This window comes from Dermacentor albipictus, chromosome 4 (genome assembly GCF_038994185.2).
Source record: "Dermacentor albipictus isolate Rhodes 1998 colony chromosome 4, USDA_Dalb.pri_finalv2, whole genome shotgun sequence".
NCBI lineage: Eukaryota > Metazoa > Arthropoda > Arachnida > Ixodida > Ixodidae > Dermacentor > Dermacentor albipictus.
In genome coordinates, this window is record NC_091824.1 from 2077813 (window position 1) to 2100426 (window position 22614).

General features: G+C 45.9%; 1 protein-coding gene across 1 annotated transcript in view; it reads right to left on the reverse strand.

The window, feature by feature from the left end:
- The window catches only part of spab (space blanket), a 280941-nt gene that overhangs the window by 75978 nt on the left and 182349 nt on the right, over positions 1 to 22614 (reverse strand). The window lies entirely within an intron of this gene.

The window sequence follows — 22614 nt, forward strand, 5'->3', positions numbered from 1 at the left end:
TAATGAAAAATATATGCACAAGCACACTAGATGTTAAAGGGACACTAAAGAAATCCACTAAATCAGTGTGGTGAACAGTCCTTCAAAACGGCTTTCATTTGTACGCATAAATGTTCATTATAAGCAAAGAAAGCTAAGACCAAACTTCCATTTCCTTTAATTCCATACCCACAGCTCAGCACTGATACATCAGTGCCTCGTCGCACATTTCAGACAATATTTCCTATTTTGATCATTTTGACAATGCAAAAGCTACACTTGATTTCAGTATTTAGTTTCTTTAGACTACAACGTCACACTTCTTTATCAATAAAAAATTGAATCGAAGAAAACATTTAAAATTCATGGTGCAGCGAAAAGCTGGTACAGGATCATCAAAGGGGCATTGTGATGTGTACTCCATTGCTTGTTATTTCTTGGTGTCCATATATCTGCTTATTTTATGAGATTCGTTTATGCTTATAGAAGTGCTATTTATTCAAAGTTTAATATTCCTTTTCAGTATCTCTTTAGGAGATGGTTTAGTGTGTCTATTTCACAAGCATATGATTCATAAAAAAAAGAATGGCAAGACAAACAGATTAATAAACAAGGCACGAGAGCACAGCCATAAACAAGATACAGGGGAACTCGACAAAACCTCAATCATGCACAGTATGTTGTAGCACAGCAATCGGGGAAATATTTTCTACATTCAAGAGCTTCTAGCACTGCAGCTAAATCATCTGTCCTTACATTGCTGCAATTTTCTCATATTCTGACAGGTCAAGTTTACCATCACTTTTCATTCCTTGCAAACATGGAAGTATTCTACAAAAATAGAACCTTTGAAGCCGTGGCATTTCATGTGTGACATAACTTGCGTCAAATGGTACCTCTATGATGATTGCCGACTTTGGTGACCATACATATAAAAAACAGAGCTGCTTCTCAGTGCACAACATAGTGAACTGTACTTGGGAATAATATCCCCTAGGGCCATTCTTATTTAAAATATGTACCCCTTCCTTTTCTATGACATCGTACTTCCCACTCCGTATGACTTCCCTGCAGTCCTGGGTAAATGGGCACTTGATTTCGAGAATTGCACAGTGTGATGCTATAATTCCATCAGGTGTTGCAGACAGCCATGGTTTTTCTTTGCACACGTATATTCCACGCTGATCAGCAACAAGTCCAGAATCCTTCTGAAATTGCAGTCGTGCCACTACTTCATGGTTTATTCCATGTTGTGTGGCTGCATTACCATAGAAGTTCGGGCTCGTGATGCTTTGCAAAGCTTTCTCAGCTGGAGTTGTTGCCCGCTTTGGTATCCTCCGAACGTTTGAGGCTGTGATTCGTAGTCGCCTGGAGACATGCCACAAATAATTTGCCTGACTTCTTGTTGATGTCTCTAATGCAGCCATACCTGGACCTGACAGTGCTATGTACTTTACATAAAAGTCGTTGCACAGCATACACCCTTGTGGCAAGCTGCTAACACTGTCGTGAGGGCTGTGCTGGATGGCAGGCGTGGTTCGTTGTCCCTGAAGTGGTCGAAACGGAGCTGTCACAGTCTCATGAAGTAGAGTGCCTTGAGCAGAAGTAAATAAAACCATGTAAGCATCACAATATACACTTTACTGCGAATTCTGCATGCTTGCATTATTTTCACACTGGTTCTGTGCAAGATGCAGCACAAGATTTTGCGCAAGATATTGTCAATACACAATGGAAATGTGCTAGCAGGGCAACTGTATAGATGATGGAGCCCTTGTATAAGATGCTCATTTACCTGAAGCGGCAAGAATATGGTAGTGTGGCATCCACTAGTGCATTTACTTCAACTCAGCTGGTTCAAGACTGCCCATATGTTCTAGAAAAATGCGGCGCAAGACCACCTGCTCGCCTTATATGGTCTCCGCACTCGCTGCCACTTCGCCTTGTGCTAGAGCAGTGAGCTGGGAGTTGCCACTGTGCATTTCTTGCCTTTTCACCCAATATATAACGCTGTTACAGCCGCATCAATTAACAGCGTATTAATCACAACCTTGAGCAAGACTATCGATGCTGCTATGCAGGTGTGTCAAGCCTGCAGTCTTCAAAGTGGCGCAGTGCATCACCGCTCAATCCACCAAATGCTTGGCCTTGTTCGTTTGTGTCATAGGCATTCCTGAAATGCTCTTAGTGCAATAATGTTGGTGGGTGTCATGGAGGATGACGCCATTTTCATCGACAGTCACAAAGAAGTCTGCACTCGTCCTTTCACTTTATTTTGCAAAGGAAGTTCGTACTAAGGATGAATAGAGCCCCGCAGACATCTGCTTTTATGCATCGTTTCCAGCTTTCTTGCAGCTTTACTGCATTATGATTGTATAGATATATTCTTTTCCTGTTAGACCACAACTGTGCCCCCCAGTTATATTTACGGCTGTATTATTTACGTGTAAATATGGAACTCGAATGAGGATAGTCAAGCCCATTACACAAGCATAGTAATGTATATTCTCATCACGCCCTTAAGGCAGCATCTTGCAGACATACACCAAACATCTTTTCACCTTCAATAATTTCTATAAACATTTCTTGACCATGAGACTCATCAGAAATAAACAGACTCCCGTGTTCTATGTAAATCAGGATATTTATGTTTTCTGTGTTGTTATAATGCTCTTTAAAACAATAATTTATATCATTACCAAGGTGGTTTCAAACTGAACCACATAATACAATAAAAACTCAAGTTATGCAGCGTACCATTCCAAAGCAACACGCAGGCTACGAGGTGCCCAATAGTGGACAACTGATTATTTCAACCACCTGAATCCCTTTAATAAGCGGTTAAGCCATATCTGCACATTTTCACCAACAGGACATGCAAATGTTAAGGTGGTTTTCTTGGTCCCCCAACTACTTGGAACATGTATGCAAAATCAGGAAGCTAGTAGCTGGTAGAAGTCAAGACTGCAACAGCACACGTCATGTGCTTTCCGACTTGCAACAAGCATGTTTACCAGATGCCACTTTCGCGTCGTAAACAGTATGCGAAGCAAACAGAGCACTCAGTAGTACGTATTATTGGGCTAGTCGGTTCATAGTGAACAATTACAGACCAGAAGATTTATCGCCACACAGCGCAAAATGAACATGGGGGGAGTCATGAAACTTGTCTCCTCCCCCGTTCTATTTCCATTTTGTGTTATGTTGCCATAAATCTTATAGTCTAAAATTGTGCAAACAGGGCACTGACTGATCGATGGGCTTGGGGAGCACTCTGACAGCATTAAATAGGGGCACAGTGGCTGGTAAGCCTTGCAACAGGTGTGGTTGCATGCATTTGTTGTGCACGGGCATAACGATGCAATGACTGGTTTAATAGTTGAAGCTGTAGACAGCAATAAGTTTAGCCTAGAATGTGTTAAGGCTCCTTTGCTTTTTTTCGTGAAGGAAAAAACTGCTGTCATTTCTTGCTACGTCTTAGTTTGAACACACCCTGTATGATGGTTTTCGGAACTTGAACTAGTCAGCCGGCTTCCAATAAACCATTATTGAAAGTAATCACTAGTGTCCCTCTTGCCTTGCTTCTTTCCCTGCCAAAATATTTTTTGTGCTAAACACTAGAAAACAAGCAAAACACCTCGAATGCCTGCAGTCATGTTATTCTGAAGTTTTACAAACGGCACAACAAGCAAACTTGTACGATGTCTTCTCACAGAACTGCTCAATACATGCACATGCAAATGCCAAACATATTTTTCACCTTTAGCATTGACAATCTCTTGGAATGGGCAGTTTCTGTAGAACTCCTGGACGTCTGTATCATCGCCAAGTAGCTGTGGCAAACATGGAATTCTCTTTTTGCAGGTGTCATTGTCAATGGTTCTCATTTTTACTTTAAAATTTATGTCTCTCAGAGCGGCTGGTTCAAGGTTCCTTTTTGTTCCACGGTTCCAGGTTGCTGATTTATCAGTGCAACCTTCTCCTGTCAGGCCTTGTGATACCGCCAAATCCAATTTCCAAAGAAGTGCACCGACATGACTGCATACTTTTCCTCTCCCGGCCATGCACGTACATCCACTGGCTTTGACTTCTCCAGTACGCTGGCAGCACACCCATGAATTGTGGTGCATTTTCATTGATTGTGACGCCTGCACTTGACATTTCAGGAGCACAAGTCTCTCATCAATCTCATGAAGGAGCACGTTCCCTACCCATCCACTTTGTAGATAAGTGTAAGATTGCATGCTCCTGAATGAGTTGACTTCTCGCAAGTCACATGCCTTGTTTGTGAGCAGGTAGTGAATTATGTGTGGCATCTGTACCTGTGGCCACTTCTTCAAATCATCACACTAGCTGACAATCTCACTTGGGTGCTGGTAACACTTGCCATCTGTGAAAAAAAAAGAACAGAAACAACAACTTTTTTTTTACATTTCTGCGCAGATATGTTGAAATAATGAAATACAGCTGCTATGTAAATAACCTCACGTGCTAAAATACATTATTCTAGTGCACACTTTTATGCCACAAACAGTGCACTGTCATGCATACATTTCAGAAGTTGCTGGCTTAACACACTAGTAGCAGGACATAAATATGACTCGTTGAGAACTAACACTTTTTCGGCGACCATGGCACAGTGCTGGGTCAGGAAGGATTTAGTCATGACCACTCTGTTAGTGCGCGCCTACAAAATGCTTTCGTTTTATGTAGATTAGTTTTGTAGCTTTAGCAATGACAGTCGCAATGATATCGTTGTCTGGGTGTTAAAAAAGGACAGTGTGGGATTTTCGGTGCCAAAACCAGTGTTCTGTGGCAATGACAAAAGCACAAATTATCAATACAAATGCTGCGGTTAGTGCTGAAGCATGTATCCACCAAACAGAAAAAAAGGGTGCAGGGAAACCATATGGCAGCGAGAAATGACGGCATGCACATACGGCGGTCGATTAATAACATAAATTGCTCAGCAGGCCACTGTTTGTGTTGTCGCACGTTACAAATATGCAAGTGCCGCAACATTTTCAGAATAACCAGCACTCTCGTCGATAAAATGGGCAATCAAGTATGACTGGATTGGTGAAACATAACAGTGCTCGCGTACTGCCAACTCAATGCAGTCTGAAGGAAAGGCGTGTCTGGAAAACTGTCAAACATCTGAGCGCCACTCATGAGCACACCTGCGTAAACCAACGATACTGTTCTCGCTTTTCTCAAATCTACGGTGCTACGTCTACACTGGGCCGATGCCGTCTACGAGGCCGATGGCTTGGCTCAACATGGGGATTGCTGTAGTTACTGACAGAGATGTTACATAAGAGTTGTGCTTCAGGAACGGTTCCTCGCCCAGTAATGAGTAATATATAATGGACACTGCATAAAAAGGATGCGGCGGCTCCTTGTCAGGACGCGATTTCCGTAACACAGGTAGGCGCATCGAAGAGGACCAGCGATACGAAGGTCGAACATAAAGATAGCTTTTCAACGACCTGTATGTTGTGCGACATCATATTACTACCTAATAAAAAGCGGGACCGACCAAGAGCCGCGTCTAATCGAGCAGTCGCGCAATGTGTCTACAACATAGTTAATGCTTGTCGAAGCGAACAGTAAAACGGCGCACACGCTGTTACTATTGCTTAACGTTTATTCAACTGGTCATTTCCTGCAGAAGTTCGAGAAATACAGGGAAACTTTAGCAACATCGCAATCTACAGTGGAATTCTTCAAAAGAAACGAAAAAGCAACTCACCTCCGAGGCTGATTGTAGGCTTCAACACCGACGCACTTTCTGCTTCACCAGCAGCAGAAACTCCGGCCATATCCAGTTAAATGAATTCAGCACGTCACACAGAATGACTTCCGATGTAGAGCACAGCACGTCATGCGAAATACAGCACACCAGTACGAAGAAAAACGCTTGTAACTGCAGCCGCTCGTATACCTGCCGTGCAAAACAACGCTTTCACCCAAGCCAGTATGGCGCTGCTCATAGGCGGCGCCACTGAGTTCACAAAATGGCGGCGCCCACGAAAAAACGGTCTATACTATTAGCCCCGAGAACGAACTACAGGGGCGCTGCGAGCGCCGCTCGCGTGACGTCAGGGCAAGGACTCGCGCCTGTCGTCTGCTACAGTTCGGGCGTTTTCCGGGCGCTTTCTGCGGTGTCTTCGTTTGTTCGCCCTCGTTCTCTCTGCTTGTGTACTTATGGTGGTCGTCTCACATATATTTTTATGACGTCTTCCTTTGCGAGCTTTTATTCAAAGAGCTAATCTCTTAGACAACAATGCAGCTCTCAAAGGCAACGCTACAGTGCCAGCCGAAGGAGCGCAGACCAGCCCATTGCAGCTTTTTCATGCGCGGATGGACAATCGCCAAAACATAGCATACAGGAATCCAGTTATGATACCATACCTGCTGCGGTGCAACACATATGTCACAAACGCTGGCTATATATGACTTCTACAACAGTTACGTTGATTTTAATCCGCTAAAACAGGTTCATGGTATAATATCGAATTTTTTGCATTTCTTCACAGAAACGCTCGGCAGCAACACGGGGACTTAACTAATAATGGAGTTTAGATTCTACAATCACCCCTTACTTCTTTACCTGCTCGTCAACATTAGGTGGTTCTTCCCGCGTTTACTTTAAGCGATGGAAATTTGAAGTAAGGTTAATGAAGGCTTACAGCTATTTACAGAATACAAATAGGAATGTACCAAATATATTTCCTTTTCCGTGATACACGTTCAACTCACTTGAGAAATTTACTGGTGCTTGTTGCTTGGGGAATATACATGACGAATCTGTTTGGCGAACTGGCACAGGCTGCTCGGCCCAATTGTTTTAGTGAAGTATGCCTGTTGGACCGCATGGCTGCAGCCAGAAGGCAGTCGAAGCGTCAATCATTAGTAGTGTGGGACATATTGAAGATATCGAAATTTCCCGCTGGAGGGTCAGAAATCAAGTGAAAGTATGTGCAAGGTTTGTGGTGTTTTCTTTATGAATGTAGCGATTCGATTGGAGCAAACTTTATTTATCCTGCAGTTGGGCAAGGTTCTCTTTTATGTACCGACGAAGCGAATAGTCATCCGTTTGTATAATTAAAGAACGCTGGATTGAGACATGGTGAGACGAAGGTGCTTGAATTTTCCTTTTCTAGGCAATCTAAGCTGCGCTGTATTAGCTCGAGAATACTTTAGCGATTCCGGTTGGCGCTGTAAAAAAAGTTTTATGGTTTCAATTCGAAGTTGTAGTGCACTGATGGGTTTCGCGAACATAGCATAGCGTGCCTTGCCATACCGACAGTCGATTGCTACCGTTACGTGATCAGGGGTGTGCCGTATTGTCGATAAAGGCTACTGAGGGCCACTATGAAACATTTCATCACTTTCAATTGATTGGCTCTCGATCTTAACAACGAAACTGTTCTCTCAGGTGATTGCTACTACGGTGTTTGTGAATTACCTATGTAAATACTCTACATGACGTGCCGTCCTGTTAGCAGCCATGAGCAATTCGTTTTTTGGAGGCCTGTTTCAGAGGAGTATGAAAGTAGCAGCAAACTTTTTCATAAGAAATGCGCGCCTATTTCTTAAAGCATTAATGAATGGCCATATTTGAACGTCACAACACACCAGAGTAATCAGAATCATTATGACAGCTTCGCTGGGCAGTGTCTTTCTAACATCGGATAACATGCTGACGCCAATTACCAAGATTTTTCTTCCATGTAAAATGCAACGTCTCTCATAGCTAAATACTAAGGGAATGCTAAATGTTTAGCGAGGCATCATACACAACTTCTCGTGTTGAATTTGCAGACATTCTTTTTACGCAAAATTCACGAGACACGGCGCATATGTGCATTGCAAAACCAGTAGACCCCTTTCACGTTACATAGCTTGCGATATCCAAGCCGCAAAGTTTCTCCACTCACGTGCATTTGAAGAAGAAACTGTGGTTAAGGCATGGCAGCTGAAAGAAGCCGATGTATTCTTCAATACGTACGGCTCGAGCCACCCATAACCCAAGCATATACGAAGGGAACGAGCGCGCGCGGGAGCCGAGCGAGCCGGAGCGAGCGGCGTCCTGGCCGTGACGTCACTCGCGAGAGGGCGCCACTCCTAATTCTCGCCGCTAATAGCGCCGTAATCAAGACGTGAGCCGACAAGGCACCTATACAAGTTCAAAAGACATTTTCTGTCACTGCCCCATGTTGTGCTTGATAGAAGTTTCAATAAGTTCATTCTTTTAAGACACTTAGCCTTCAAATATTTAATATGCAGGATGAATGTCAGTTTCGAGTCCAATATGATACCGAGAAACTTGTGCTCGGCACTTGCGGGTAATCTGCTACCCGAGAGCTCAATAACAGGACATGGTACTGTTCCTCGCTTGTTCGTAAAAAGAACGCATGTACTTTTCTGTGGGCTCAACCTGAAACCGTTTTCCCCAGCCCATTTCGCCACATTATTTAAGGCATGCTGGACATGGCGTTCGCAGATAGTTAAGTTGTATGATTTAAAACCAAGCTGCACATCATCTACATATACAGAGTATGACATCGTTCGTGGAATAGCCACGCCGAAAGAATTCATTTTCACAATAAAGAGTGTGCAGCTTAGGACACCTCCTTGTGGAACACCAGTTGCCTGGGTGAAAGACCTCGACAAGGCATGGCCGACCCTTACACGAAATGTGTGGTTAGAAAGGTAAATTTCGATGATACTCAGCATACTGCCGCGGATAACCATAGTGGAAAGGTCTCGGATAATACCAAAGCGCCATGTGGTGCCATATGCTTTCTCCAAATCAAGAAATACGGAGAGGAAAAACTGTTTGTGTATGAAGGCGTCCCTCATATTTGCCTCAATAGGGACCAGGTGGTCTGCGGTCGACCTGCCTTCCCTAAAGCCACACTGGTAAGGATCTAATTGTCCATTGCTCTCAAGGAGGTATACTAAGCGCCGGTTTATCATCTTTTCAAAAAGCTTGCAAAGACAGCTTGTCAAAGCGATAGGTCTGTAACTACTAGGCAAGGACGGGGATTGAGGTTTGAGTACAGGGATTATTATAGCTTCTTTCCAAGAAGATGGAATATATCCAGCCGCCCGCATGACATTATAAAGTGAGGGGAGCGTTTTCTGTGCTTCAGGGTGGAGGGACTTGATCATTTGATATATCATACGGTCACCACCTGGCGCTGAGCTGGTGCAACATGCAAGAGAAGTTTTAAGCTCACGGTAAACTGAACGGGTGGTTGTAATCTTCATAATGGCCACATTTCCTATCAAGGGGCTGTCGCTCTGAACGTTCTTTGAACTTGAGGAATGATTGCGTGAATGCGTGTAATGATTGCGTGATATAGGCAAATTGTTCACCCAGGGAGTCTGCCTGGTCTTCCAGGCCATCTCCTTCGGTACTTATTAAGGGCAGTGGGTTCGTCTCCCGGCCTTTTAGTTTATTTACCCTGTTCCACACCTTTGTCTCATCTTTGTATGAATTTATCCCAGATATGTAACGCGCCCAGCGCCCTCTCTTTGCACGCCGACGTGTTCTCCTGCCTTGTGATTTGACCTGTTTAAAATTAATAAGATTTTCAGCTGTTGGAGAATTGCGAAGCAATCCCCAAGCTTTGTTTTGATTTTTGCGTGCTTTTCGACATTCGTCATTCCACCATGGGATGCGACGGTTCTTTGCCAGTCCGTTAAATTGTTTAATGCATTTCGTGGCAGTGTCAATAATAAAACCAGTTAGGTATGCCACAGCATCGTCTATATTAAAATCAGAAATGTCCTCTACGCCTAAATATGTCAGTTCTCGAAGCACTTCCCAGTTTGCTGATTCGAGGTTCCATCGAGGGAAATGGGGCGAGCATGTATCCGGTTTTGTTAGATTTAATGTAATTGGGAAGTGGTCACTCCAATAGGGGTTCTTGAGAACAGACCACTCCAGGTACGGAAATATAGAGCTCGAACCTATGCTCAAGTCTATGGACGAGTATGTTTTATGTGTAACATTGTAGTACATTGGTTCTTTTTTATTCAATAAACATGCACCTGAAGAAAACCGAAAATTTTCTATCAGGCGTCCACGCGCATCGGAACGCGTGTCACCCCACAGGGGGCTATGTGCATTTAGGTCACCAACGACTATATATGGCGGAGGAAGTTCATCGATGAAGCTTTCGAACTCTGTTGTAGTAAGTTGACAAGAAGGAGAGACGTACATCGAACTAACCATGATTAGCTTAGAGAATAGCACAGCTCGTACTGCAACTGCCTCGAGGGGGGTCCGGAGATTTATTTGCTGACATGCTACGCCCTTATCGACTATTATGGCTACACCAGCGGCAATATATATATATATATATATGTGTGTGTGTGTGTGTATGTGCCGTCTGAAGAGGAAGACGAAGGGCCGTGCCGTGATCGCGAGCGAGCCCCGTGCTACGGGCAGCCATTGCAGTGCCTTGATTTACCTAGCGTTTCACAACGTTGTGAACGACAATAAACGTCGTCGCATTTGGTGGAAGTTGCTGAGATCCTTCTACTGATCCTGGAGCTCCGCACTTGAACCCTGCCGACAAGATCGCCTTGCGCTATGCCTGATCCTGCTACCTCGCTGTCTGCACCACCGGCTGCCACTGTCATCTGAGCCGGCGTCATTCGTCAACGCGACCCACCCATTTTCAGTGGGACCGTCGAACACGACGCGGAAGACTGGCTGTCATCGTACGAAGGTGTAAGTGCCCATAACGAACGGTATGACCAGTCTAAGCTGACCCACGTGCCGTTCTACCTAGCCGTCGCAGCCAAACTTTGGTTCTTCAACCACGAATCATACTTTACAAGCTGGTCTGCGTTTAAGACTCTGTTTGCCGAAGCGTTTGATCGCCCAGCTGTGCGTAAGCTACGCGCTGAACACCGTCTACGCCAACGCCCACAGCAGACTGGCGAGACATTCCCTAGCTACATCGAGGATGTTCTAGTGTGCAAGCGGGCAAATCCCAGCATGTCAGAGGATGACAAGATCAAACACATCCTCAAGGGCATCGAGGACAGCGCATTCCAGATGTTGCTGGCCAAAAGCCCAACTAGCGTATCAGTCCTCATTAAGCTCTGCCAGAGCTTTGACGAGCTGCGCCGCCAACGTTCCATCGCCCACCAGAACATCCAGCACGCCGATTCCGTCTCGAGCATCGCGGTTTCTACCGAAATAACGAACTCGACCCTCTCGCAGCATATCAAAGATTTTATTGGTCAAGAGCCGGCCAGGCAACTCTCGCTGCTGCCTCACAGTGACGCCCCTACGGCAACTTTGCCTCCAACGCTGCAGCAAGTCATCCGAACTCACATATCTGAAGCGCTTCCTGCAGCTCCTACAACCCCCCCCCCCTCACCCAATCCTATGAGTGTGCCGCTCGCCCATACCAACTTTGCCACTCACCCTGCGTCACTGCCGCTCAGTTATGCAGCCGTGGTTGCACGGCCACCTGCGTAGACAGCTTCCTTTTCATCGCCCATGCATCCGGCTTCATTTGGAGTTAACCGACAATCACCACAGTTTTTTCGTTCCACCGAGACGTGGCGCACTCAAGACAAACGGCCTATCTGCTTCGCCTGCGGCATTGCTGGCCATGTGGCGCGCTTCTGTCACCGCCGCGCCCAAACTGCGCGTGCCAGCTTTGACAGCCCAGCTACGCACCACAATATGCCGCCACGCCCCCATTTTCACCGCGACGTGTCGACACTGATCGCCGCTCGGAAACTCGGCGTTCCCCTTCCCCTCGCCAGCGTTCGATTTCGCCCCTGCATTGTCGAGTTACCACTGAAGAGGGAAACTGACTGGTGCAGTTCCTAAGACAACTGCAAATACATCGACGTTCTCAAGACCTCAATCTTCGCCGCAAAATGTTATTACTGTTTTTGTAGAGGGAGTACCCGCACTGGCACTAGTCGATACCGGAGCAGCCGTTTCCGTCATTCACAAGTGCCTTTGCCGCAAGCTACTAAAAGTGACTACAGCTCGCTCTGGCCTGGTGCTCGCCACTGCCAGCGCGCAGCGAATTCACCCTTCAGCTGTATGCACGACTCGTGTGGTCATCAACGACGTTCTGTACATAATCGAATGTTTCATGCTACCATCGGGCTCTCACGACCTCATCCTTGGTTGGGATTTCCTGTCACATCATCATGCTGTCATTGATTGTTCGCGTGCAGAAGTGTCGCTTTTACCACTATGTGAATCACTGCCGACCAGCTCTCCTCAGTTGGCCGACAAACTCACTGTTGGTGCCGCCACAATCATACCTCCTGAGTCGTCGATGGCTGTTGTCTTGTCTGATGCCGGATCTGACGCCACTTTAGTGTTCCCGCCGTCCGACGTGTTTGCTCAACGCAAGGACATTGTTCTTCCGTTTGCCGTGCTTACTGTAACATCTGGGTCAACTGTGATGCTGGTCACCAACTAATACCAGTACCCGATCAGCGTATAGCGTGGAGAGACCGTAGGATACTTCCAAGCGGTCGACTACGTCGACAACCTTGATGTTCCTACCGACTCCCTCCGTCGCGTTGACACCATTGCTTCGGTCTCCGGCTCATCACCTTCAGTGCGTTTCGACAACGCCATCGACCCTGCGCTTTCCCCATCTCATCGCCGCCAACTTCTCGCTCTTCTTCACAAGTTTGTCTCTTCTTTCGACTGTCATCAGACGTCACTGGGCCGTGCCACCGGTGTTCCTCACACCATCGACACTGGTTCCCACTCTTCCTTGCGACAGCGTCCGTACCGTGTCTCCGCCGAAGAGCGCCTAAACATCACGGAGCAAGTGGACGACATGCTCAAACGTAAAGTCATCCTTACCTCTCAAAGTAATTGGTCTTCACCTGTCGCATTGGTGAGAGAAAAAGGTGGCTCCATTCGCTTTTGTGTCGACTACAAGGTAACGAGGAAACACGTTCATTCTCTGCCTCGAATTGATGACGCTCTGGGCTGTTCGCAAGGCGCATACTACTCCAATGCCTTGGATCTGCGCTCCGGGTACTGGCAAATTCCAATGGCCGAGCCTGACCGTCCGAAAACCGCATTCGTTACACCCGATGGCCTCTACGAGTTTAACGTCATGCCCTTCGGTTTGTGCAACGCGCCTGCTACTTTTGAGTGTACGATCGCCACCATCCTTCGTGGCCACAAATGGAAAACCTGTTTATGTTATCTGGACCGTTGGGTTTCCTACAAAAATTAATAGAGGGAACTCTGGCGCTGCAGTTGTTGTCCTACCATGGGAATGATGCGAAGTACATGGATTTGTCTGATCTTTGTGCTTGTGGATTCAAACGTTCGTGCAGGTTTGTATATATTGTCGTATATTTCAGCGCAATCTATATTCTTCGAACTGCAGAAGACGCCGAGAATGCCTACAATTGCTAATAATTGCAACGATTTAGCTTGGCCAGGTGGCCAAATCAAAAAGCGTCAAGCGTCTCAAGGCACTGGCATGCCCACGATAAATTCATAAGGGCGTTTCATTCGCTTGTCGAACATGCGTCCGTGGCTTACTGGTTTCAATATCAGGCTTCTGTGCTAGTCTCTGTGTTCGAACGCTGCCGTCAGGCAATTTTAATGATGTTTATTGAATTATTTATTGCACAAGATACTGTTGAAAATGACGAGTTTCCAAAGTCACAAGGCCATTTGAAGCCAAAAGGACGAAGTTTAGGCAAATCCATGTACTTATGTACTTCCCATGATTCCCATGCTGGGACAACCGCTCCCAATGCAGCCCCCGTAGACACTAATGCCAGAGGTCCCTCTAGTAATTTTTGTAGGAAACTCTATTACCTGGACGACATCGTCGTCTTCTCAACCGATTTTCCGACACACCTCGCTCGCCTGCATGACATTCTGACCTGTCTCGCATCTGCCGGCCTACAGCTTAACCTCAAGAAGTGTCATTTTGCTGCAAGAAAGCTAACCATATTGAGTCACGTTATTTTAAAACACGGCATCCTCCCGGGCCCAGACAAGCTCTGCGCCGTTGCAGACTGCCCAACGCCCATGTCTATCAAAACCCTCAGAAGTTCTATTAGCCTATGTTCCTATTTTCGTCACTTCGTACGCAATTTCGCATGCATCATGGCGCCTTTGACAAGTTTACTTTCCGCCAGTAACGGCATAGCAGCGTGGTCACCTCAATGTGATGCAGCGTTTCAGCAGTTGCGGCATTTGTTGACCTCGCCACCGATACTTCGCCACTACAACCCTGATGCTCTCGCGAAAGTCCATACTGACGCCAGCGGAGTTGGCCTTGGCGCGGTCTTAGCGCAACGGAAAGCTGGCTATGATGAATACATCGTCGCTTATGCGAGCCGTGCTCTAAAGAAAGCAGAATTGAATTACTCTGTCACAGAAAAGGAGTGTCTAGCGATCATCTGGGCACTAAGCAAGATTTGCCCATACCTTTACGGCCGTTCTTTCGCCGTTGTTACTGACCACCATGCCCTTTGTTGGCTTTCTTCCTTGAAAGACCCGTCTGGACGCTTGGGATGTTGGGCGCTTCGCTTGCAAGCGTACGACATCCGCGTCATGTACCACTCTGGTCGCAAGCACTCCGACGCTGATGCGGTCACTCGCTCCCCACTGACGCCTGATTTGGCGCCTTTGTCAGCTTCCTCATTTACCCTGTCACCGTTCACCATCACTGACATGCTCACAGAGCAGCGCAAGGACCCAACCCTTGCGATGTTACTTGACTACCTTGCTGCACCATCTGATGTCCCTTCGACACGAGCACTGCGTCGCCAAGCAGCCCTCTTTTCCGTGCGGGACAACGTTCTATATCGCCGCAACTACATGCCCGACGGACGCAAATGGCTCCTCGCTATACCTCGTCATATGCGCTCTGACGTCGGCGCGTCTTCTCACGCTGATCCCATCAGCCCTCATGCCGGCGTCCTGAAAACTTACACAATGTTGCATCAGCGCTATTATTGGAGAGGCATGTACAACTTTGTGCAAAAGTACATTCAGTGTTGCACTACATGCCAACAAAGCAAGACATCTGCAGCAGAACTAATAGTTAGGCCAGTTGGTACGAATTCATAGTAAAATATTGTTGTGCGCACAATCGACAAGGACACAGTGAAGGGGGACACACGAGCGCTTACTCACAACTATTTTAGTTTCGGAAAGATACAGAACATATATACCCCAGCTATCAGCGCTGAGCATGTGAAACAAGAGTGGTCAGTAAAACAGAAACAGATTAAAAACATATTAAGAAGGTTCCACTAGTATTTAAAAAAGCAAATTCATTTTCAGTGATTACAACCGATGGTTGGCTTATGCATCTTCCAGCGCACTTCTTGGTATGAAATGTTTCGGTGATTTCACGTGTTAGTTTATTTTTATCTGAAAACAAAATGTCAGTGTTAAAAAATACCGGATCACAATGACATAGATTGCAGTGGTTCGACAAGTGCGAATGATTTTCTTTATCAAGAGAACGTTCAGGTTCTTTTAGACGGGTGTTTATGCACCGAGCGGTTTGTCCTATGTACATGTTGCCACAGGTCAATGGAAGCCGGTACACAACGCCTATTCAGCATTTTGTGAATTTTTGATCGTCTTTTAGACGGCAGCTGCATGTCTTTACCCTATTGTCTAATTTATTGGAAATAGCTTGGCACAGTTTTTGCACCTTGTTAGGAGCGCTGAGAACCACTTCAACGCCATACCGGCTGGCAACATTCTTTAGCCCATGGGAAAAATAACGTGCGTAAGGTACAACTGCAAGGCGTTTTTTGTTCGTGCTAAGCCTGTTCCTTGAATATGTGGGTTGTACACCCTTTACTATTTTTATTACCTTTTCGGCCGCTCTGACTATAATGTGTTCCGGGAATCCCACCGAAGCTAGTCTTGTTACCTGATTAGCAAAGCTTTCTTGTAGTCGGTGGCAACAAGATTTTACTAAAGCGGCCCGAAGGCAAGACACCGCAATTCCGCTTTTTACAATCTTCGAATGTCCTGATTTGTACTGTAATATGGGCTTTTTTGATCTAGGGCTGTACATCCAGCATGTGTGATTGGGTAGCAATCGCAGAGAAAGATCTAGAAACTGTAGTTCATTTTCTTTAGGAATCTCATGGGTAAACTTCAGGCCTAGGCCACATTCATGGAACACTTTCAGTTCATCAACCACATTACAGCCTTGTTCATTCCCATGAACACCTACCCAGCGTTTCACAGGACCGTTGCAGCCGCTACCACGCCCGTCTCGTCTATTCGACCGCGTGGGCATTGACCTCTACGGCCCGTTTCCATGCAGCGGGCGTGGAAATCGGTGGATAATTGTCGGCGTAGATCACCTTACTCGCTACGCTGAGACTGCAGCTCTGCCAGCAGCGACGGTCCGTGACGTTGGTTTTTTCATCCTTCACAATTTTGTTCCTCACCACGTGCTCCCCGAGCATTACTGAGTGATAGGGGCCGTGTCTTCCTGTCGGAGGGCATCCAAGCCCCCCTCGCTGAGTGCAGGATATTTCAACGCAAATTGACCGCGTACCATACCCAAACGAACGGTCTGACCGAGCGCTTCAATCGCACACTTGGCGACATGTTGCGGATGTATATTTCATCCTACAGCTCCAACTGGGACACCGTACTCCCCTTCGTTACGTTCGCGTACAACGCCGCGACGCAAGCGAGCACCGGCTTTCCCCCCCCCCCCCCCCCTTTTTCCTTGTGTATGGTCGTGAGACTTCATGCCCTTTGGACACTATTCTCCCGTACCAACTTGATGCTACGGAGTATGCTCCGCTTTCCGAAGTCGCCAAATATTCTGAACGTTGCCGTCAGCTGACACGTGCCCTGACTAGTGAGACTCAAGAACGTCACAAGACAAGACATGACCTTGCTCATCAACCACCACAGAACTTTTCTCCTGGTTCACATGTGTGGCTTTGGATACCAGCCCTCATTCCTGGGCTTTCTTCCAAACTCCTGGCGCGTTATCACGGTCCGTACCGTATCATAGAGGCTACTTCACCGGCCAACTACATCATCGAGCCGCTCACAGTGTCACCAGACCTGCGTCGTCGTGGGCGAGAGACAGTACACGTCAACCACCTGAAACCTTATTACGACCCGCTCATCTTCTCCGCGCCCTGAGTCGCCAGGATGGCTACGCTTCGCTCCCGAGGCATTGTAATTAAGCAGACGCGCCCCTGTGTATGTGCCGTCTGAAGAGGAAGACGAAGGGACGTGCCGTGGTCGCGAGCGAGCCCCGTGCTACGGATAGCCCTTGCAGTGCCGTGATTTACCTAGCGTTTCACAACATTGTGAATGACAATAAACCTCGTCGTAATATATATATATTCTGAGAAGCTTCTTTTTTCATGAAGATTGCGCACCACGGTGCTAAAGAAGTCGCGGCTGTGACGATGAGGCACATTAGACGCGAATCTTTTGCTCATTATAATTTTCCCATCAGGCGGAAGCGGCCAGCTTGGTCGCCGAAGTGCGCTGCGAAACGCGCCGTACATAAGGTTTCAAACGAGACACGTGCACAATCTCGGTCCCACCACAACGACGGTCCCAAATGTACAAAGACGAGAAATGCGGTAATTAACAGGTGAAAATGGTTCAATAATCCGGTAGGGTCCGAGAAAACGACTGTGAAATTTGTCACATAAACCGGGGACACGTACAGATGTGTCCAGTGTAATACTTCGTCGCCAGGACAGAAATTCACACTGCGATGACTGGAGTCGTTGCGGTGCTTGCGAGCATCTTGGGATATGTTTATTTATTTACCTTATTTATTTTGGAATACTGTCAATCCCATGAATAGGATTATTACAGGAGTGGGTGCATAGTACAGGTAATACGCAGGCTCAAGCATAGTACTCGCTATGTAAATCAATAAATGCTATAAATTAACGGCACACAATAAGTTTGTCCCAGAGGAGTCAGGATACCTCAATTAGAAACAGAAATGAACAGGATACAGGAACTCATCCTATTTATTTATTTATTTATTTATTTATTTATTTATTATTATACCCTCAAGGTACGGTTGTACATTGCAGAGGGGAGGGGCAAAGTAAGTAAATACAGAGGCAAATCACAAAATAAAAAAGGAAGGCGAACAACATGGCAAAAAACATCGTATACAAAATAATAATGGTAAAAAGAAACTTGTAACTAACTAGCGATGAGGTCAAATAACTAGCGATGATAACCGATAATAACCGATGATGATAACCGATGATGGTCGATAACTAGCGATGAGGTCAAAGGGCCCTGCAAGACATGAAACGAGGAAGAGCGGCAGGAGAAGATGGAATAATAGTCGATTTAATGCAAGATGGAGGCGACATAATGCTTGATAAACTGGCGGGTGTTTATACGATGTGTCTATCGACTGCAAAGGTCCCAGAAAACTAGAAGAATTGAAACATTATACTACTCCACAAAAAGGGAGACATTAAAGAATTTAAAAATGAAAGGCCCAATAGCTTAATCCAAATACAACCTATAATATTCACCAAAACAATCTCCGATAGAGTAAGGGCAACACTGGACTTTAGTCAACCAAGGGAACAGGCTTGCTTCAGGAAGGGATACTCTGCATTTAATGGACCACATCAATGTCATCAATCAGGGTATCTAGAAATCCGCAGAGTAGGATAAGCCCCTCTATATGGCTTTCATAGATTACGAAAAGGCACTTGATTCAGTAGAGATACCAGCAGTCATAAAGGCATTACGTAAACAAGGAGTACAGAACGCTCACGTTCATACCTTGGAAAATATCTATTTCTTTATTTTCACAATACTACGGACATCTGTCCAAGAGGGGGGGGGGGGGGGGAGGTCTACGTTATTCAATACAAAAGAAGGAAACATACAGATATATACAAGGTATACAGTCAACAAAATACATGAAGTGGGGGGTTGTAACCAGTGGGAATTTTCAGGTAGGGCATTCCAATCATTGATTTTTTCGGAAAAAATTAGTATATAAATAGGTCTCTTTGCGCAATTCTCTACGCCACCGCTGCACTTCAGGCAGGCAGTAGGAAGTGCAGCGGTGGCGTGGAGGTAGAACACCCGCCTCGCGTGCAAGAGGTCCGTGGTTCGAATCCCGGTACCGCGCAATTTTTCACCGGATTAACAAAAAGAAAAAAAGTCAACGTGTTGATAAAATTGCATAAACAGGCCTGGAGTGTGGCCTGATCCCGGTGACCAGAACCGGTAACGCACTCCCTCACCAGAGCAGGATTGGCCACCCTGGTGCAGTACTTGGCCACAACCTGCTACACGAACACAACAATCAAACCCTGTCCCTCAGTCCCCAGCAGCTGCGAAGCAACTGACCACGGCGGCAGTCAGACCTGCGACGCAGCAGAGGGTGCTAAGAATCCCTGGCTCCGGACAGGCCGCCATTGGAATATGAACCTGGCAGCGTTTAACGCTAGAACGTTATCTGGTGAGGCGAATCTAGCAGTGCTATTGGAGGAATTAGAGGGCAGTAAATGGGATATAGTAGGGCTCAGTGAAGTTAGGAGGCCAAAAGAAGCATATACAGTGCTAAAGAGCGTGCACGTCCTGTGCTACCGGGGCGTAGCCGAGAGACGAGAACTAGGAGTCGGATTCCTGATTAATAGTAATATAGCTGGTAACATACAGGAATTTTATAGCATTAACGAGAGGGTGACAGGTCTCGTTGTGAAACTTTATAAGAGGTACAAAATGGAGGTTGTACAGGTCTACGCACCTACATCCAGTCATGATGAGCAGGAAGTCGAAAGCTTCTATGAAGACGTGGAATCGGCCATGGGTAGAGTGAAAACAAAATACACTATACTGATGGGTGACTTCAATGCCAACGTAGGCAAGAAGCATGCTGGAGACAAGGCAGTAGGGGAATATGGCATAGGCACTAGGAATAGCAGGGGAGAGTTATTAGTAGAGTTTGCGGAACAAAATAATATGAGGATAATGAATACTTTCTTCCGGAAGCGGGAGAGCCGAAAGTGGACGTGGAGGAGCCCAAATGGTGAGACTAGAAACGAAATAGACTTCACACTCTGCGCTAACCCTGGCAACATACAAGATGTGGACGTGCTCAGCAAGGTGCGCTGCAGTGACCATAGGATGGTAAGAAGTCGAATTAGCCTAGACCTGAGGAGGGAACGGAAGAAACTCGTAGATAAGAAGCCGATCAATGAGTTAGCTGTAAGATAGAAAATAGAGGAATTTCATATCAAGCTACAGAACAGGTATTCGGCTTTAACTCAGGAAGAGGACCTTAGTGTTGAAGCAATGAACGACAATGTTGTGGGCATCATTAAGGAGTGTGCAATAGAAGTCGGTGGTAACTCCGTTAGACAGGATACCGGTAAGCTATCGCAGGAGACGAAATGTCTGATCAAGAAACGCCAATGTATGAAAGCCTCTAACCCTACAGCTAGAATAGAAATGGCAGAACTTTCGAAGTTAATCAGCAAGCGTAAGACAGCTGACATAAGCAAGTATAATATGGATAGAATTGAACATGCTCGCAGGAACGGAGGAAGCCTAAAAGCAGTGAAGAAGAAACTAGAAATAGGCAAGAATCAGATGTATGCGTTAAGAGAAAAGGCCGACAATATTATTACTAATATGGATGAGATCATTCAAGTGGCTGGGGAGTTCTATAGAGATTTATACAGCACCAGTGGCACCCACGGCGATAATGAAAGAGAGAATAGTCTAGAGGATATTGAAATCCCACAAGTAACGCCGGAAGAAGTAAAGAAAGCCTTGGGAGCTATGGAAACGGGGAAGGCAGCTGGGGAGGATCAGGTAACAGCAGAGGAATTGGAGTTGAAGGATGGTGGGCAGATTGTTCTAGAGAAACTGGCCACCCTGTATACGCAATGCCTCATGACTTCGAGCGTACTGGAATCTTGGGAAAACACTAACATAATCTTAATCCATAAGAAAGGGGACGCCAAAGACTTGAAACATTATAGACCGATCAGCTTACTGTCCGTTGCCTACAAAGTATTTACTAAGGTAATTGCAAATAGAATCAGGAACACCTTAGATTTCCGTCAACCAAAGGACCAAGCAGGATTCCGTAAAGGCTACTCAAGAATAGACCATATTGACACTATCAATCAGGTGATAGAGAAATGTGAGGAATATAACCAACCCTTATATATAGCTTTCATTGATTACGAGAAAGCGTTTGGTTCAGTCGAAACCTCAGCAGTCATGGAGGCATTGCGGAATCAGGGTATAGACGAGCCGTATGTGAAAATACTGAACGATATCTATAGCGGCTCCATAGCCACCGTAGTCATCCATAAAGAAAGCAACAAAATCCCAATAAAGAAAGGCGTCAGGCAGTGAGATACGATCTCTCCAATACCATTCACAGCGTGTTTACAGGAGGTATTCAGAGACATGGATTGGGAAGAATTGGGGATAAGAGTTAATGGAAAATACCTTAGTAACTTGCGATTCGCTGGTGGTATTTCCTTGCTTAGTAACTCAATGGACCAACTGCAATGCATGCTCACTGACCAGACGAGGCAAAACCGAAAGGTGGGTCTAAAAATTAATGTGCAGAAAACTAAAGTAATGTTTAACAGTCTCGGAAAAGAACAGCAGTTTACGATAGTTAGTGAGGCACTGGAAGTGGTAAGGGACTTGGGACAAGTAGTGACTGCGGATCCTGATCATGAGACTGAAATAATCAGAAGAATAAGAATGGGCTGGGGTGCATTTGGCAGGCATTCTCAGATCATGAACAGATGGCTGCCATTATCCCTCAACAGAAAAGTATATAACAGCTGTGTCTTACCAGTACTCACGTACGCGGCAGAAACCTGGAGGCTTACGAAAAGGGTTCTACTTAAATTGAGGACGACGCTGCGAGCTATGGAAAGAATCATCGGTGTAACGTTAAGGGATAAGTAAAGAGCAGATTGGGTGAGCGAACAAACGCGAGTTACTGATATCTTAGTTGAAATCAAGAAAGGAAAATGGGGCATGGGCTGGACATGTAATGAGGAGAGAAGATAACCGATGGTCATTAGGGGTTACAGTCTGCATTCCAAGGGAAGGGAAGCGTAGCACAGGGCTGCAGAAAGTTAGGTGGGCGGATGAGATTAAGAAATCTGCAGGGACAATATGGCCACAATTAGTACATGACCGGGGTAGTTACAGAAGTATGGGAAAGGCCTTTGTCCTGCAGTGGGCGTAATCAGGCTGATGATGATGATGATGACGACGATGTTTGCGCAAAGATCGATTTTATATACTGGTTGGGTTTTGGGGGGGAAATTCGAGATGCGTCCTTAATTATATAGTAGTTCCAAGTTTGCGGTTTACAGCATACTCGTTGGGCAATCCTCTCGTTTGAAGCGCTTATAAATGAAGCGCGCGGTTAACCTTTCAATTCTTTCTAGTTTTTCAACACCTACCATTGTGTGAGGATTCCAAACGATACTCCAATGTGCTATGAGAGGTCTAACGTACTTTTTATAGGCTTTTACTCTTATTAAGGATGTGGAGCCACCTAAGTTAAAGTGAGCTGCCACGGCGCTGTTTTCCCATCCAATGTCTTGGGT